The 19,887-nt window shown below is 39.5% G+C and overlaps 1 protein-coding gene and 1 long non-coding RNA gene across 2 annotated transcripts in view; both read left to right on the top strand.

The window, feature by feature from the left end:
* Nucleotides 1-19,887, top strand: part of LOC136448200 (fibrinogen-like protein 1) — an 84,337-nt gene that overhangs the window by 3,300 nt on the left and 61,150 nt on the right. The gene's annotated exons all lie outside the window — the stretch shown is intronic.
* Nucleotides 757-6,929, top strand: LOC136449195 (uncharacterized). Its single transcript, XR_010757993.1, has 2 exons — nt 757-1,089; nt 6,512-6,929. It is a non-coding gene; the product is annotated as an uncharacterized lncRNA (long non-coding RNA).

Here is a 19,887-nt window from a genome sequence, read left to right as displayed (position 1 = left end):
TTGCTTCAGATGATGGTACAACAAGCTCTTTTCTGCATTTGTTGTAGTTAGTCTATTGAGATGTATACATTTGTACACGTCTACAAGGACATGTTCAATGTTGAATCAGGGAGGTTTTGTATTATGTATGAAACCTCATTGAATGAATACAGGAAAGAAGACTGGTTGGTCGTAATATCATGTTTTCTCGCCTCAATTCTTGTTTAACAAGATCTATGATCTCAAGATGTTGAAATATAGGAATCTTGTTTTTTTCTGCCTGCCTTTTTTTCCGCCCTATCTCATTAATTTTGGAGTCTGCAGCAGAGGATGTCATCCATAAAATTTACTTGCTGTGGCCTTAGGTACAACAAGTGAGAATTTGATTTTAGGGTATATTTAACATAGCTGTAATAGGCTTTTCACTTCTAAGTTTAGCTCCCCTTTGATACATTGTCGTTAATTGGGAAACCTACCTATTTAGAAATAGACATGTTAGAAATGCTACATTAGTTGGACTGTTTGTTAGCTTATATCAAACAATATTAAGGGCGAACTGCACAAAGTTCAGAAAAGAATTGTCAACGTGGAGAACACTATGTCATGAACTGTCAGATTGGTCATTCAGAAGAATTAGAAATTGGTTTTCTGCTTTTTATATTGTTTTTTTGTTCACATGTCAAAATTAGTTTTGATCAATTTTCGAAAAAAAACGAATAAAGATTTATATATAACGTTATATCAGAAGAAACAGGCACGTTACTTAATTACCATTGCACCCCATACAGACAGCGTTTACAGTAACTATGGGATAACGGTGTGCACCGTTAGTCGGTAGTAACGGGGCTGAGATGTCCTCCTTTCCTCCGGAGATGACAGCGTTAGTCGATAAAGTCGGGCCAGGATTAACGGCGGACCGTATGGTGGCGGGCTAGTAGAGGCACGATGCATGTCGGGAATGACGGGAATGACCCCAGCTAGAGAAGTGACCTCAAGATGGCGACCCTTCTCTCATCACTTCTCGGCGATCGGCTACGCTAGCGTACAGCCGGAATAAACGCCTGGATCTACCTTTACGAACATATCCATTCCACTTAACCCAATCTGCAGGTAAGTAAGGTCTAACCCCAGGGTCAGCTTTACTCGTTGATAACAGTTACGCCTGGAACTATCCTTCAAAACATATCATTTTCACGTTTTCTACTGGTAACAAAACAAAACATGTAACGTTATAATAGCGTTACCGGACTAATATATAACGTTATAAACAAGCCCTGCAACATTCGCCACGGCTAGTACATGTAGATCTTACCACAGGGTCTAGTTTCCACAGGGTCTAGTTTTCTAATTGTCTAATTCAACTTATTCGTGGAAGGAAATAGAAACAACAAGGTGATCAAGGTTGACCTTGGAATAGTAGGATTGTGAAGCAGTAAACGTAAACCAAGGACATCCTACAATGTATATAATGACCTTGAGTAAACTAAATCATGTCACAGATAGCCAGGGCCTTTTTAGCCATAGTAATAATTACCTGGCGTCTAACCTAATCTCCAAGTAGATCTATCAGTAGCAAGGCAGTAAGGGCCTACTGAACCAGTATCCAAAACTGCAAAATAATCCAACATTCAAAACTGCACTCGGTGGCCTTTTCATACTGGTGATGAAAGGGCAAGGACAACAAAGCCTTGGTAGTATATTTTTCTAATCTAATAGATTAAGAATTTGGGTTCATCACAATTTTCCTGAGCTCGAAACATTCTGCCTTTTTACCAAAATTCACAGGAATACGCAAATATATGTATAAAGGAGAGTGAAATCTACCGGAATATACTAGGCTTTGATCAGTAAATATCACACGTCGATGAAGATTAGACAATATATATACAATTAGTAAATATCACAGGCTGCTATATTTTGGCATTAGATAGTGTATTCATGGCCCAGGGAACAAGAAATGACTATGATCTTGAAACTACTGATGGTGATGGCGACCCGAACAGGCCCCCATGTTTTTATTGCGGATTACAATGTTCAGTCGCCCAGTTATTTATTATTACATGTATAGTGATTTCCAGGGTCATATATACGTTATTCTAATTTCTATGCCAAAATATAGCAACCTGCGATGTTAACTTATTGAATAGTTCCGAAATTTCCTTTTTTGTATTCCACACTGTGACCCCGCTAAACAAAGATTGTAATCCACAAATTATGAAAACAAACATGTCACCTGGCCGGGTTGCCATTGCCATCAGTAACTTCGTGATTCAATGATTTCTTGTTCCCTGGGCCATGAATACATTATTTCATGCCAAAATACAGCAGTCTGATGTTTACTCATTCAAAGCGTATTCTGGTAGATTTCAGCCTCCTTTAAGGCTCTATCATTTATGGGTATTCTGGTGTATTCCGGTGTATTCTGGTGTATTCCGGGAAAAAGGCAGACCTGCTCGAAACTGTTTAAAGCACTGCTACTGTGCATGCCAACACCAAGTACCTCGCACCAACTTCCAGATTCTGCCTGCAGCTCTGAACAAGAGCGATGGCATTCTATTTAATCTAATGTTGTGCACCCAAAGATTTCTCTATGCACCTAAATTGTTAGGCTGGGTGCACCGGTGCTACACACCTATCCTCAAAATTGAATTTCAAGCCCTGCTAGCTAAGCTGGATGATATTTTGCATAGCTCTTTGGTCGAGGGATCTAGTACATTGTATACTTGTAAAGGCCTAGAAAAAACATGCTTTCTCAATCCGGGTTCTCAACTGACCCTGGCAAAAAAACTGACAACCCTAGCTTTTTTGGTGGCCGCTGGCAAGGGACACAATAGTTTCAATCTGACATCTGAGTAATGAATTTAAAAATAGACTTCTTGTATTTCAAACTCAAACTTTCAAACGTTTTATGTAGGAGTGTATTCCTTTTTTTGTTGTTAACTTTAAGTTAAGTTTATTTATATACTTGTGCTTGTGCAAAGTACTAGTATATCTCTCTGAATAATATTATGTCGAAAATACCAGTGCTTCAAGTGAAATCTAAAAGAAAAAGAAATAACAAACAGAATACCTAGCTACCAAAACTGGAAACAGCACTTTTTCCCTAGGCCTAAGGCTCATGTAATATCATAACATGGCTCTAATAAGTCTACCGGGACCAGATAAGGTAAGGCACCATACAATATTTGTATTTTGCAGACCAGTTAACATGAAGGCGCTTAATTTAGATTAATTTGCTATTAAGATAGTTGTATGGCTCTTTGGTCCAGAGACAGGGATATATTCTCAATCTCAAATTGATACTTACTCTCCCCCCACCATCACTGTGAAAGGTACTGAACTGTATTTCAACAGGTTCCAGAAAAGGTGACTAGGCTAGGAATGGTGGGCTACCTTGGCAGGCTACCTCCCTCCACTTTTAGGGCCCTATTCACCACAATTCACATTTTTCACACTTTCCAATATTCAATGCCAGGGTGCCGCAAAATCGATTTTACAACAATTCTTCTTAGCGTGCGAAAAACCAACAGAAAACCCAAGTAGGAGGGCGGTAGAACACAGGAAGGTACATTATATTTTGTGTTAATTCTCATCAAATATGCCATAATTACAATACTTTTTATACTGGGGGAGAACAATGTTTTAAGGTTTTAACGGTGATTGTCTATACAAGCAAGGAGGTTTTATCTTGATAAGTTGAACTGTTTCATTTCAAATCCGGCAATGCTTTCCTTCCAAAGACTTTTATTAATAATGAGCATTGCATTGATTTCTAGGTGATTAGAAGTCATGAATAAACCGTGCTTACCAATTTGAAGCGTGCAGAGTCTATTCCTTACTTTCACGCTTAGAAGAATTGTTGTAAAATTGATTCTGCGGCACCCTGGAGGTGCATCTTGGGAAGTGTGAAAAAGGTGAATATTAATCCAGGCTTGTATTAAAGGGATCACTTCAACAATCCACCTGTAGACTGCTCCCTGTGATAATTCCTCCTCCTCCATACTCATCCTAGAGACATTTACACCCCAGTTTATGCTAGACTATATTTAGTGCAGATGAACCAGCGCATTATGGTAAGTGACTTTTAGTCTTGGGAGACGGCTGAATTTGTGTCTGATGACAGGTTGGCAGAAAGACCTGTCCAATCAGGACAGCGGAGAAATCTGTCTAGTCTGGTTAGACAGATGGAGCCCCCTGACCATCTGATGTATTGCCGTATATCCTAACATTAAGTGCACTGATTGGATAAAAGGGGTTCTGCATGCAAATGTCATTATACATGCAGCATTCAGAAAGATTAGCGACAGTGTTGTCTTTTCAACTTCCTTGGCGACACAGCTTAGGCAGGCAGTAAATTTCTGGCGAGGTCTGATCATATGGCTGCTAGCAGGTCACGGAGTGTCACCACAATTAGCCAATGACAGACGAGGTTTTGTGGATTATCATCATGCAAAATACTAAGAGGGAGACTGATTTGTGTTATCAGTGGTGTTTTAATCTTAGCAAAAAAACAACTTCTTCCCGCTGGCACGCGTTATTATACAAGCCTGCGTGGGGCAGCACGCAGCACGTATCAACAATGCATGTTTCACACTAGGGGTGGGTACCGCTACAGAAACTTCCGGTCCAGGTCCAGTGGGTCTGTACCAGATTAAAGTAGTGTAGCAGTACATTATATTTTAGATAGTGAGACCTACAAATTATGTTCAAATTGTATGTCAGAATGAAATAGCTATTTTCAGTGCACACTATTAAATGTGCAGAAAGGAAACAAAGATGTAACAAAACATTTTATTCCAAGGTAACTTTTATCTCACAAAAGAGATTCAGAGGAAACTTGTCCTTCTTGGGGTACAATGTAATTGACAACTAGACATCATGACCAACAAATGATCCTACTTTAGAGGCTTAACAGTTTTCAGCAGTTCTAAGAATTTGCTAGCTTATCATGATAAAGCTAAAACAAAAAGTAATAATGACTATGGGCACATGATATGATTTTTTAGGTTCACAATTTGTCTCTACATGTAACTAGACTCGCCTCGCCGTCTGTTGACTTATCCTTTAAGTGTTACTAGATATCATTCACAGCTAACGTCTTTGAAAGAGAGCAACCATGATTCGTTAAATCTGCTGTTATCATGTGACCACCTATTTCACACAATGAAACTAGCGGGGCCATGTGAGGCACGCCCGGCACCCAAACTCTGATCCTACTGCCTATGGGCTTGTATTTGTGCCACAGGACCCCTCTGTTCGATATGACTCTTTCAAAAGTGTTCGAATTAAACGCACACGCAAGCGAAGAATTATTTTTAAGCTAATAAGTCATTTCAAGATGTATGCTTTGCAATGAGTTAGTTTGATATGTAGCTGTGTCACCAATAATGTTGAAAAGACTACACTCTCGCTAATCTTTCAGAATCCAGTGTAAACAATGAGATTTGCATGCAGACCCCCAATCATCCAATCAGTGCACTTCATGTTAGGATATACGGCATGCAACACGAAGGACTGCTTGCAATTCTATCGCCTTCTTCCAGGAAGCTCAACCTGTCTAATGAGACCGGACAGGTTTTTCTGCTGTCCAGACCGGACAGGTCTTTCCGCCTACCCGTCAGATGACTCACAGGACCTGACTATCTACATAACTATTACTAGTAATGTAGTTAATATGAGGGTACCACAGAAGATCATTGGAGTGCTGTTCTCAAAGTTATTGGTGGGATATGAGTCACCTGACACTGTGAGGAAATATTTACATGGCTAATTAGTACATGTAATATTTGCATGACTCCTTGGTCTGGACACCAAAGGTACTGTATGTGTAACACTTGTATGCATACATGACTCTTTGGTCTGGACACCAGCCAGTGCTGGAAATACTGGGTCATGTGCTCTTTTGTGCTACCAAAATTGAAGCTGTGCACCTAATGTTAGTCTGCATGAATGTTAGTCATAAATTGTAATAGCAGACAGTGAGTCATCCAGGCCCCCTGGGGGCATTTGTCCTAGAAAACTGGGACAGTCAGCCACAGGTGTCAGACAGATGTAGTAAGTTCAGTTGTATATAGCCAAAATTTCCACAATTGGTTGCTTTTCCTTGGTTTTGCAGAAAAAAAACACACATTTTATTCTAACATGGAAAGACAAAACATATTTTTGTACTGCAATGAAAAAAGAGGGACAGTCACATTCCAGAAAGACCACTGCAGGAAGTTGGTAACAAGAGCAAGAGGTAGACATTAATCAAGACATCCTAGTAGTTAATGCAGGTCAGCTGACAGTTGGTAGACATATAAAACTGCTATCTCTCTGGTCACACTCCTCAGGTAAGGTACTGCACAGATGATATTTGTATGGCTCTTTGGTCTGGACACCAGGTAAGGTATTGTTTAGGAAATATTTGCATAGTTTGTAGACCTGGGAACAGGATTAATACTCTTGACGTTTGCACGGGTGACTGGGTGTTAACTTAAGTGTGTTATTAGAAGTACATAACTCAGAACATTTCTCTTTTTTTTTTCTCCAGGGATTGATGTCTGAAAAGGTGAAATGGGAGATGGAGCTCTTTATACATCACTGTCATCTGTCTAGAATGGTCAAGGCACCAGCATTAATTAGTAACAACATTATTGGTCTGACTGAAGAGAATATTGAGAAGATGGAATCGACATGTGAATGGTTTAGAAATAGAGTGTCATAATGAACTGTAAAATACCAAAAGTCTGTTGGTTTGATTTGGTCCCATTCATGCCTAGTCCTCTGAGTGGCACATGTCTAGGAATAAGTCTCTAAAACTGTATAAAGCATATAGTGAATGTACTCTGTATCAGCTCAATGTTTTGCATCCTGCTATACCATCAGTACTAAGTGTGATACTGTAAGTATGCTTCTCCAATAGGAGTAACAGTTGTTTTTAGAGCATTTATTAAAACTATCTCTATTCACGCTATCGTTTCAAGTGTCTTTTGTGGACAACGTTGCCCAACAATAGTGCAATTGAGTCTGTCCAGACATGCCAGTCACAGAAACGTACATTTTGACCAAAGAAACTCAAGCGGGGCACCCCTGAACGAAAAATTAGATTTTTTTTAATTTCGACGACGGTAACGGATTCAACCAACAAGGGTGTCATTGAGTCTGTCCAGACATGCCGGTCACAGGAATATTCATTTTGATGTAATAAATTCTAGGGGGACCCCCCTGAATGGAAAATTTGAATTTTTGGAATTTCGATGACGGTAACGGATTCAGTCAACAAGGGTGTCATTGAGTCTGTCCAGACATGCCGGTCACAGAAATATTCATTTTGATGTAATAAATTCTAGGGGGACCCCCCTGAATGGAAAATTTGAATTTTTGGAATTTCGATGACGGTAACGGATTCAGCCAACAAGGGTGTCATTGAGTCTGTCCAGACATGCCGGTCACAGAAAAATTTATTTTGATGTAATAAATTCTAGGGGGACCCCCCTGAATGGAAAATTTGAATTTTTGGAATTTCGATGACGGTAACGGATTTAACCAACAAGGGTGTCACTGAGTCTGTCCAGACATGCCGGTCACAGAAATATTCATTTTGATGTAATAAATTCTAGGGGGACCCCCCTGAATGGAAAATTTGAATTTTTGGAATTTCGATGACGGTAACGGATTTAACCAACAAGGGTGTCATTGAGTCTGTCCAGACATGCCGGTCACAGAAATATTCATTTTGATGTAATAAATTCTAGGGGGACCCCCCTGAATGGAAAATTTGAATTTTTGGAATTTCGATGACGGTAACGGATTCAGCCAACAAGGGTGTCATTGAGTCTGTCCAGACATGCCGGTCACAGAAAAATTTATTTTGATGTAATAAATTCTAGGGGGACCCCCCTGAATGGAAAATTTGAATTTTTGGAATTTCGATGACGGTAACGGATTTAACCAACAAGGGTGTCACTGAGTCTGTCCAGACATGCCGGTCACAGAAATATTCATTTTGATGTAATAAATTCTAGGGGGACCCCCCTGAATGGAAAATTTGAATTTTTGGAATTTCGATGACGGTAACGGATTTAACCAACAAGGGTGTCATTGAGTCTGTCCAGACATGCCGGTCACAGAAATATTCATTTTGATGTAATAAATTCTAGGGGGACCCCCCTGAATGGAAAATTTGAATTTTTAGAATTTCGATGACGGTAACGGATTTAACCAACAAGGGTGTCATTGAGTCTGTCCAGACATGTCGGTCACAGGAATATTCATTTTGATGTAATAAATTCTAGGGGGACCCCCCTGAATGGAAAATTTGAATTTTTGGAATTTCGATGACGGTAACGGATTCAGCCAACAAGGGTGTCATTGAGTCTGTCCAGACATGCCGGTCACAGAAATATTCATTTTGATGTAATAAATTTTAGGGGGACCCCCCTGAAGGGAAAATTTGATTTCTTTTTTTAAATTTCGATGACGTTAACAGATTCAGCCAACAAGGGTGTCATTGAGTCTGTCCAGACATGCCGGTCACAGAAATATTCATTTTGATGTAATAAATTTTAGGGGGACCCCCCTGAAGGGAAAATTTGATTTCTTTTTTTAAATTTCGATGACGTTAACAGATTCAGCCAACAAGGGTGTCATTGAGTCTGTCCAGACATGCCGGTCACAGAAATATTCATTTTGATGTAACATATTCTAGGGGGACCACCCTGAATGAAAAATTAGATTTTTTTAAAAATTCGATGACGTTAGCGGAAATATAGACGGCAATAACACATGCTAACAGCGCCAATTCAGTTGATTCATGCGCTTCAGTCAAAAGTCGCTTGGAAATATAGACGGCAATAACACATGCTAACAGCGCCAATTCAGTTGATTCATGCGCTTCAGTTAAAAGTCGCTAGGATACCATAAACTGTTTTTTGGAAATATACTTTTTCAAACGTATCAAAAAGGATTTAGGAAGATCGAAAAATCAAATAACGATTTTTTACTAATTTTCTACATCATCATTGATGAAAAAAAGGTTTAAACTCGGCAATGAACGCAAGTAATACAATGCGTTGTGCTGTACACGACTGTAGGTAAAAATGAAGACAGATAAATTGCGTATATTCTCAAGAAGAATGACGGGAGGGCAAAAGTATTAAAATCGAAGATAGATCAACATATTAGCTTACTGCTGTGAAAGTTTCATCGAAAATTAGCACTTCCTTCTCGTTTTACAAAGCAAAGTGGAGTTCCGTTAGGTGCGACTCAAATCTACACAGAATTGTCTATGCGGAAGACAGCCGTTGTAAGGCGGCTTCGGTTTTCGCAAGACTGGGCGTCTTGGCTTTTCAAATCTCCCCTAGAAAACAACGGATTTCTCTCAAATTTGGCCGAAATGTTCATGAAGCTTACTGAGTCGTCGTATGAATTCCCATGCGTTTACCGCTACTGGTTATTGAGTTATTAACAGTTGATTTTCGTTCATTGAATTATTGCTTTCTGGCAACACTTTCCTTACGATAAAAGTTTACATTTCTCCTAAACTATTGAGTGCAAACACTCAGAAAGGAATGGTTGATACCACCGAAACGTTTTCAGCAGATTTATATGAAAAATTGTGTCGATTTCACGATGTAAATCACTAAGTTGCATCATTTTTATGATGTCGGACTTTTCCGTTTGACCGTGCTGCAAAATAACGATATTTTGATAATCTATATCCTCAAGCAGAAACGTGGAATAGCAAAACTGCTAAAAGCACAGACAGATGAGCATATTGACCTACTTTTGTAAAAGTTCCATCTACAGATATCACTTCCTTCTTCTTTTATGAAGGAAAACGCAGTTCCGAAAATCGAGCTAGATAAGTCAATGTGAAAGATAGCGGCCTCGCTTTGCCCGAGACTGCGAACTCTTGGAATGCAAGGAATCTAGCTGACATATTCATGGAAGTCATTGTATGAATTCCCAAGCGATGAGTACAATTGGTAATGGAGTTACTAACAGTTGACTTTCCGATAACAAATCATACTTTCTGGCACAACTTTAAAACGCAAGCTGAAACATTGGGTGAAAACACTCAGAAAGACAGCAGTAATTACACTGAACTCACTCTAGATGAGCATATTACTCTACTTTTATGAAATTTTGATTGAAAAGTATCCATTTCTTCCTGATTTATGACGGAAAACGCACTTGACCATGACTCCACATGTTTTCAAAACACCGTACCTATCACATGACACTCGACAGGTGTCAGATAGCTTTTCTGAATAACAAAAAATTTATTGTTACCTTCGCCAAGAGGCCATTTATTCTAGAATTTTTATGTTTGTATGTATGTATGTGGTTTCGCAGCATAACTCAAGAAGCTATGCGACGTTTTCGAAATGAAATATAGCTATGTACAATGCACACAAAAGCTATTGGAAGCAATAGAGTGAATAGGGCTAGAACAGTTTTAATAGCTGTTCTAAAATTAAGTGTTACTGGTACTCCTGTAATTCACTTTATCTTCACAGTAGCACAATTTGACAGTGTAAGGAAAATTGACATTTTCATTGAACCCAAACTTCACGGTGGCAGCAAGTGATCTACAGAAAGGATGTGTGAAGGACTCATAAATAATTACAACAGTTTTTTTTTTTAATGATAAGTTCATGGTACAGAGATAATCGTGAAAACAGTGAACATAAAGTTTCAGTGAAAGAAACAAGAATACTCCTATGGGAGAAGCAAACTTACAGTATTATCGGACCATTCAGTATTACACTTACCAACAGAATACAAAATATTGAGCCGAATATACGGATACACTATATGCTTTATACAGTTTTAGCAACTTATTTCTAAACATGTGTCACTCAAAGGACTAGGCATGAAAAAGGATCAAATCAAAGTTGAAACCAACACAGACATATATTGTACTATTTCTAACCATTCTATGTGTTGATTCCATCTTTATATATATTCTCTTCAGTCAGAGTCAGACCAATGATGTTCTTAATAGGCTCAACCATGATGACAGCTGTATTTATAGAACATATATACATAGTACATACACACATATATATATAACAGAGACTTTTGGCTTCCTTGTTGAATCAGTCATAACTGTGGTGCCACTGACATGCTTTTTCCACGTGCCTTTTCGGGGCCTCACCCTCATTATGTTTCGCCAACGAAAGATATTGTTTTTGTAAGGTTTCTTCTTCTTCTTCTCCTTCTTCTCCTGTCAAACCTTCAAATCGCTTCTTCTCGGTCGTCCGTCGACCAAATTAGCTGAAATTTGGTATGCAGGTAGAGTACGTGTATACCCCTAGACCCTTTTTAATTTTTTTTCATATAAGTTTTTAAAATGATTTTATGGAGGTTTTTTGGTCATTTTCAGACAAAAGTCGCACATGATGGCCTCCAGTGCCGTGGTCTTGAAACCTGAGGACCTGAAATTTGGTTTAGTTGTGCATTGGATATTTACCCAAAGGACCCCATTATTTTTTTTGGCATACACTACTTCAAAATGATTTATTTTGCAATTTTTGGATGCAATTTTTGGTTATTTTCTGTCGGGGCCAGCAAGAACTAGGTCATACTGTAACATAAGCCCTCCTAGTCCTACACTTCCCATGTCTGGGACTTAAAACCAAGCAGATGTCAGGGGGTACCTATACTAATGGTATTACAGAAAGTTATATGTACCTTATGTTACATGGTACGGATGTTATATTTGAGATGTAGGTACCTATAGGAAAGGTGACTACACCTGACAATTACTTATGCTAATGAGGACCTAATTCGCATAATGTATGCATAAAGTTGTATGTCCCTTACCGTAAATGCTGCGGATGTCATCTTTCAGATGTAGGTACCTTTAGGAAAGGCGAACACACCAGGCCATAGATTATGCTAATGAGGACCCAATTTGCATAATCGATGCATGAAGTTGTATGTCCCTTACCGTAAAAGCTGCGGATGTCATCTTTGAGATGTAGGTACCTTTAGGAAAGGCGAACACACCTGGCCATAAATTATGCTAATGAGGACCTCATTTGCATGATTTATGCTTAAACTTGTAATTCCCTTACCGGAAAAGCTGCAGATGTCAGATTTGACATGTACGTACCGTTAGCAAAGGTGATCACACCTGGCCATGAATTATGCTAATGAGGACCTCATTTGCATAATTCATGCATAAACTTGTATTTCCCTTACCGTGACAGCTGCGGATGTCATCTTTAAGATGTAGGTACCATTAGGAAAGGTGAATGCACCTGGCCAAAAATTATGCTAATGAGGACCTCATTTGCATAATTTATGCTGAAACTTGTATTTCCCTTACCGTACAAGCTGCAGATGTCATATTTGAGATGTAGGTAGCTTTAGGAAAGGTGCACACGCCTGGCCATGACATATGCTAATGGGGACCTCACTTGCATAATTTATGCATGATGTTGTATTCCCCTTACTGTAAAAACTGTGGATGTCATCTTGTACATGTAGGTACATGTAGGAAAGGTGAAAGCACCTGGACATAACTTATGCTCATGAGGACCTCATTTGCATAAATTATGCAGAAACTTGGATTTGCCCAGGAGTTATTTTGGGACAGCCCACTTCTTGCATGAGGAGTATGGGCGAAACATCCTGAATTTGCTCTTAAAGCAATTGACTTCTGTTATGATAACAGTCTAAAGGATTACTAGTAGCTTAAACAACAATGCAATTGAAATTGGTTATGTACTGTGTTATTACATATAGAAATACATGCACGGGTACAAAGAAAGCTGTCAAATACTTAAACAATTGCTTGCACTTACTGACAGGTTACTGCAGTCCTGTAATGCATATTGACTGTTACTTATAAGAGACACGCAAACTGGGTGCCCACAACTGTGCATTAATGATACATCTTCAATCTAGTAAAGACCTATGAATTTTCAAAGCATCTGGATCAGAGTCATTGCCATTGTAATAACTACATACACATGTACAATGCACAGGGATTTTTTAAAATGTTTTTTTAATCAGTTTGTCAGCCTGATGTTGTCGTCGATTCCACGAAGAAAGGGGGCTCGTACATCATCAACATACAAATCAAAAATAACAATACACAAAAGAGAGTTACATCACAATCTAATGCCTCGAATTTACATTTTGTCATCCGCTTTAACGTTATCATCATCACATTTGTTTTCATTTTGAAATTAAATTGCAGGAAGGATTTCTACATGGGTAAACTTTTCCTAGCTGTTAGACAGACTCAATGTATTGTTTAAGCCTCAATGCATGATAAAAGATAGGACTTGGTTGGTGTTGATACATGACTCCTCCATGCAGTCGAATCAGGTAATCCATTGTTGTCATCTCATGTGTACATATACATGATATTGGACATTGATGGGCTGCCTGGGTTGAATATTGTCAGCAGGCTCAGCACCTATAGAAAGAAGAACAAAAAAGGTGAAGGTTTAATGTCTTATAATCTTATGACAACTATAAAGACCTAATACACTACAGAGAATAGTCTTGGCAAGTTAAGCCTTTGACGCTTGTCCCTGTGACTGCTCACTCATCAAGAACTCTGATCTAGATTTGTCAACACACACACAAAAATACTTGTGCTCATATTCACACAAACATATATATATATATGTATATATACACACACACACACACACACACACACACACACACACACACATTATAAACACACAAATGCTCATTTTCACACACATATACACATACATACATACACACACACACACACACAGCTACACTCATGCACCCACAATTACACAAATTCACACAAACATGCACTCATTCACACACATATATATTCAAACACACACACATATATATATATAAATATATATTCAAACACACACACACACACACACACAATTTTCAAACACACACAAATACAGAAATTGATTTGTTTTGTACCACCTCAATCATCTGCATACTAATGTGTATGTATCACTATGTTATTTAAAAGGAAGGGTGAGTGACTCAGTGTATTTGGATTTATTTCTGCTTGTAAAATAGACCGATAAAGTAGTATCATTGTCATTTTAACTAACAAGTCCTTCATTTCAGGACAGACTGAATTTACATGCATGCAGCTAGATATGCTCTTTCCTGTGTGAAAATTTGCTCTTTCCCACAATTTTATTATAAAATGGAATAAGATATTGTCTGTTGAGTACCACTGTATGTATGAATACAGGGCAAGCTGCCACTCGCTTATTGGCTATAGTACAACCAGCTGCCCCTGCATACTTGTAAAGTAAAAGTTAATTTACAATGAAGGCAAGTACACACTGTACATATAAGTAACAGATCATAGACTCTGTTCATACCAGGAGTTGTGAACCAGGGTTTACCCAGGCACTGAGTCAGAGATTGATTCCTATTCAGGATTCCTGGTATAGGGATGAATGGTCAGAATCCGGATTAATCCTGAGGTAAGCCCCCTTCCCCCACAGAGCTTGATACTAGTATTTGGACCATTCAAATCCTGTTGAAAAATTGTATGATATGAAATATCACAGTACATGTTGTGTTACATGTAATTTAGGTGAAATTTGGAGCACAAAATCTGATCATAATGAGTCTGAATATCTTTCACCATAGATAGTGATGGGATTCTTGTCCAAGGATGAAACAGTGCACAGTGCTTTGTGGGTCACAAGGACAATTGCATCATAGACTATAGTCACTATACTGTGGGAATATGGATCCTGTTTAGCTTTCTGACAACACTACTGACTTTTAAACTAAAGGAAACTGTGTATGGATGGGAATAATCCAATAAATACCAGGACTGGTATAACAGGAAACATCATCAGATCAGACTTAGGACGAGGCATGTTGCTTTATGGTAACAGGGAACAGTTTGCAGGATTATTAAAGTAATAAAGACCAACTGAGTTCAACACTAAGAAGATGTTTTCCACTTAAGCATATTTTCAAAACATCTAAGAACCAACAAATTAAATTGCTGTGGCCCCAATGTCCCTCTCTTTCTCAGTTACATATGTCACATGTTGGGTTCCCGAAAAATGGCCCCAAGGCTATTCATGGGAGTTTGGCCTGTAATGGAATTTCTTTTAGAAAAAGATGGGGCAATCTATGGGTAGGCTGGAGAAACTGATGATATTGATGGACCTATGATGGGCGTGGTGACATGCACACACACACACACAGTATACATTCAACAAGCACACAACATATTACATACCAATACTCATACAGACATGCACACTACCAGGATCACACATACTCACAAACACTAAATTAAATACAGTCTGTATATCTGTATTCAAGGTGTGAGACAATTCTGTTATGAGTCATACAGTCTACAGAGCCTCACTCATTGCCTGGCCCATCAAACTTCCAGCTTTCTTTACTTTCCCTTGTACCCCTCCCCTCCCATTCCATTCCATTCCATTCGATTGTGTACTTAGAATTTTGTTTATAAAGAATCCAAAATTGGTGGCTTTTCTACCACTTAGTAGTATTGGTGGAGTTCTTCATATTGCTGCGACCAAGCTATAGCTGTGTACATGTACCTATTTTAGGTACAGGTACGGGTACACGGGTTTATATTAGGTACAGGTCCACACCTGAACCTGTACCTAAACTACTTGTTCGGAAAATGGTAGATTTTCAATAAGGACAAAAGCATGTTTGAACTGGTAACAACATAATATTTATCTGTGCTAGGTATTATTTTTTTACGAAAACAGAGATGAAAACTTGACTCCAGCCTTGCAAATGTGTTTTATGTGCTGGAGTATATTATGTAGATGTGGCTTTAGTTTAGTGCACTGCCAGAGTAATTTCATAGTAATTTCATCTGTCAAAGTGGCCATCCCCTGAGTCAGGCTTGACCTGATTAGTACCTGTCCAGTACCGGTCCACCAGGGTTCAGGTATTTTGGACCTGTACCCTAATTGACTGTACCCGGTACTGTATCCATACAGTGTACCGGTACACAGCTTTAGATCAAGCACTATACTAGTAATCTCCTTACCCCATCCCCCCCAGCAGTTGCCTTCCTTCCAGCCAAGGAGGTTAAATATCTAACCTCCTTGCTCCAGCCTACCCGAGGCTTGACCCAGTTTCTCCTCAAGCTAATAATAAATTCCATAAGAGGCCAAACCCCCATGCATAGCCTTAAAGCCTAGAAAGGGTAGGCGCCCACCCCACTAGCTAAGCCCTGGGGTAGCCACTTTTTCCGAAATGCTGTCACGTGTTTGAATAGTCCTATAACAGAACACAGCATGTTTATAAAATCTCCTCACTACTAATAATGCATATTGGGTAATTAAAGCATGATGCTTTTTCAAGCAGCTAGTGGCATTGCAATGTGGCTTTGCTACAGCTATCGTTTTTGAACAATCACACCGGGCACCCCCACTCTTCTCGATAAGTGTGTTGGGTCATTTCTTTTACATGCAGACGTTTGGCGCTTGAAGCTTATGCCTGAAGCTCCCTCATACACAGAGCTGCTGGACACCTGCCCACCATGCAAAATGACAAATGCAATATATAATCCTTTACAACGAATATATGAAGAGGGCAAAACAAGGAGCCCTGTATGTTGGCAGTTGATTGTTTCGAAGTTTCTTTTGTTTTTTCCTAACAATGAAATAGTCTCTGCACGGTAGGGCAGAGTGGGTAAAGACAAGATGGTATGGCTGTAAGTTCTGAATCATAGTGGTTAGAACCATTGGAGTCTGGAGGGGGGGGGCTTTCAATGAACAATAATCCAGGATGGTGGGCCATCCTTATACAATACAATTGTCTAATTCAGTCCTAGTATATATATGAAAAAAAGGGAAAAAATGGTTGTGATCCTTTCTTTAGTAACATTTTCTTAATGGTGGAAAGTGTCTGAGCTACAGTACCGGTCATGATCACGAAACATGCATCAGAAATCTGCAGTACGTTTAGCAGAAATTCGTGAAATTTTTGCAAAACCTCAGTTGCTTCCGAAGAACTGTTGGTTGCGTAATGACAAATTGTCTGGACTCTCGGATTGCGGAAGTTCTTCCGCAGAAGAAATCTAGATCTTCATCAGGATTCTAGTTCTGAAATTGTTGGTCCATACACCGCTGGAAGAGTCCATTCTTGTATGAGGGGGACATTTTCAAAAATTCAATTTTGGGCTTGGTTGATTATTAAAAAGGTCCAGTTTGTTTTTTGAATGGTCCAGTATGAATATGCAAGGAGGTTGAATATATTTAACCTCCTTGGAATATGGGTGCCTGGAAGAGCCCATCCATGCATAGGGTTTCAGACTGGAGAGATCTGACTGGTCTTCAATTCAATTCTTTATTCAAATACCAACATTGCAGACATACAACAAACGTTAGCCTGGATGGCGTTGATATGTTCTTACTTAATAATAGTTGAATGTTATTTTGGAATGCTCCATTTTTGCATTAGAACAGTTGCTTTTTACATGGGGAGGGAAATCGGCGATACATGATGTATTTGCTCGTGCAAATGTTGCCTTTCTAGTTATAAATATGAATTGGTATTTTTTTCTTTTATTTGAGTTGACTGTGTGATAGTTGTGTGCCAATTTGTTAGATTAAAAATAGAGAGAACGCTAGCGGCCCAAAAAAAGACCCCTTCCAATGAAATGGTATGGCTAACCTGCCACGTCACAAAATCAAGATGGCGGACACCACACATGCCGACAAAACCAGCAAAGGTTTTGCTACCCAAACCTGTAACAAGAAAGGCCGATGTTTGCTACCGAACAAATACAGCATATTTCACCCCCTCCTCATGCAATAATGGATGTTTTGCTTGTGTGTTCCTGCAACGTGACCTCTGGTAACCCGGCCAAATGGAACATGTGTTCCATTTGGCGGGTTCGTACCAAGTTTAAAGACCCGTGGGTCCGTACAAAGTTTAAAGACCCGCAGGTCCGTACGAAGTTTAAAGACCCGCAGGTCCGTAAGAAGTTTACAAAGCCACAGAAATGAAGATTACAGACCTGCAGATGGAGCCTTCTGATTGGTCAACGAAATCTAGCTATACGATAGTTTATAAACCTCAGTGTGCTGTATGAACTTGTAAGCACACAAAAATTGGTGCAGTTATCCGGCATAAGTGACAATGCTCCGTGCAGATATGTGGAGTCACTAACAATAGAGAGAATGGGACCCGGTTTGGGATTCGGTGCAATTTAGTGTAGTGTGCTTTAATCCGTCGTGCAATTAAGTGGCTTCTACTGTATTTGCATTTTTGAAACTGGTTGCAGCTAATGGGATACTGGTTGTCCATGTTGATACTGCCTTGTCACTGATAGATCTGCTGGGAGATTAGGTAAGGCAGGGTAGCCTCTGAAAGTCCTCATGCAACAGCAGCGTATACTTCTAGTATTTTTTTTTGTGGGGGGGGGGGGTACACGATTTCTTACATGGGCCAAAGGTCCATAAATGCCCACTTTAACTTTAAGGCAACATAAGTCCCTCGGCGGTGAAACACCCTAAGCCGGCATAAAGAAATCACGTTACATCACCCCAAATATATCAAATGTATATGCTGACATTCCAGGAAGTCTACGAAGGAAGCTAATTATAAGATGAAGATTATTAAAATCTGAATTAACCTCCTTGCTTCCTAAGACAGGGATGGTATAATAACCAACAGTCATATGAGCACACATGGGTTCACCCATAGTAATAGTCTCCGGCTAGTTGGGTAACCCTGGCATGTACGTACATGCATGCTGAACCTATAGATAAATAAATGAATGCCAAGATACTATATTATAGTTAAAAGGACTTGGCTATCTGTAAGTGTAACGTTAACATGGAATTGTTCACTGCTTCCCAATTCCAGGACAATCTTGGTCACCCAGGGCTCCTTGTTTTATTTCCACCTACGATTGAATTAGACAATTAGAAAACTACAGCTGGACGCTGTAGTAATACTAGTATTTAAACGTGTTACATGTTTTTAACGTTCATTGTTTTTTGTTGTTGTGGTCCTTGTTTAACGTCTATTATATCGCTAGACGTGGTCTCTTGGTGCTGGGTTACGCTTGGTTCAGTTACGAGTCAATTGTCTCTACATGTAACTCTTGGTGACATGTTTTGTTTTGTTTTCTAACCGTTTAATAATTAAGAGATTACGATATGTTTGGACAAGTATATATCCTCCTTGGTTTGGAAGGATAGTTCCATGCGTAATTGTCATCAACGGGTTAAGTGGAACCTGGAGTAAGACCTAACTTACCTGCAGTTGGGGTTAAGTGAAATGAATATGTTTGGAAAGGTAGATCCAGGCGTTTGTTCCAGTACGCTAGCTCCTCAAAGCGCCGAGGACTGGGCTGCGATCCGAGAGCGGCCATCTTGAGGTCACTTCTCTAGCTGGGGTCATTCCCGTCATTCCCGACATGCATCGTGCCTCCACTAGCCCGCCACCATACGGTCCGCCGTTACTCCTGGCCCGACTTTATCGACTAACGCTGTCATCTCCGGAGGAAAGGAGGACATCTCAGCCCCGTTACTACCGACTAACGGTGCACACCGTTATCCCATAGTTACTGTAAACGCTGTCTGTATGGGGTGACATCTGCTAGTGATAAGCGACGCATATTCGATCACTGATCGTTAGCTTCTCCTAACAGCCAAACAGCCGTAGCTGCACTATCCTTCATAATATGGAGATCAGACGCCGATATCTGGCTTTCATACTCTCCTAACATGTGCCAAAGGTTTAATACCGGTGCTGGTACATGAACTAGACTCTCCTGTAACTTACAGAGGGGCTTATCCGCTTTAATGCGAGCCTTACGTCTCGAGAAGTTAACCGACTTCAAGATATCCAGCCCCTTGTATAATAGAATTTGTGGCATAATCTTTTTTAGCCTTGCGGCACAGGTAGTTTTTATTGACTTGTATT

Source organism: Branchiostoma lanceolatum, chromosome 14 (genome assembly GCF_035083965.1).
Source record: "Branchiostoma lanceolatum isolate klBraLanc5 chromosome 14, klBraLanc5.hap2, whole genome shotgun sequence".
NCBI classification, from domain to species: Eukaryota; Metazoa; Chordata; class Leptocardii; order Amphioxiformes; family Branchiostomatidae; genus Branchiostoma; species Branchiostoma lanceolatum.
This window is presented reverse-complemented; position numbering and strand designations above follow the sequence as displayed.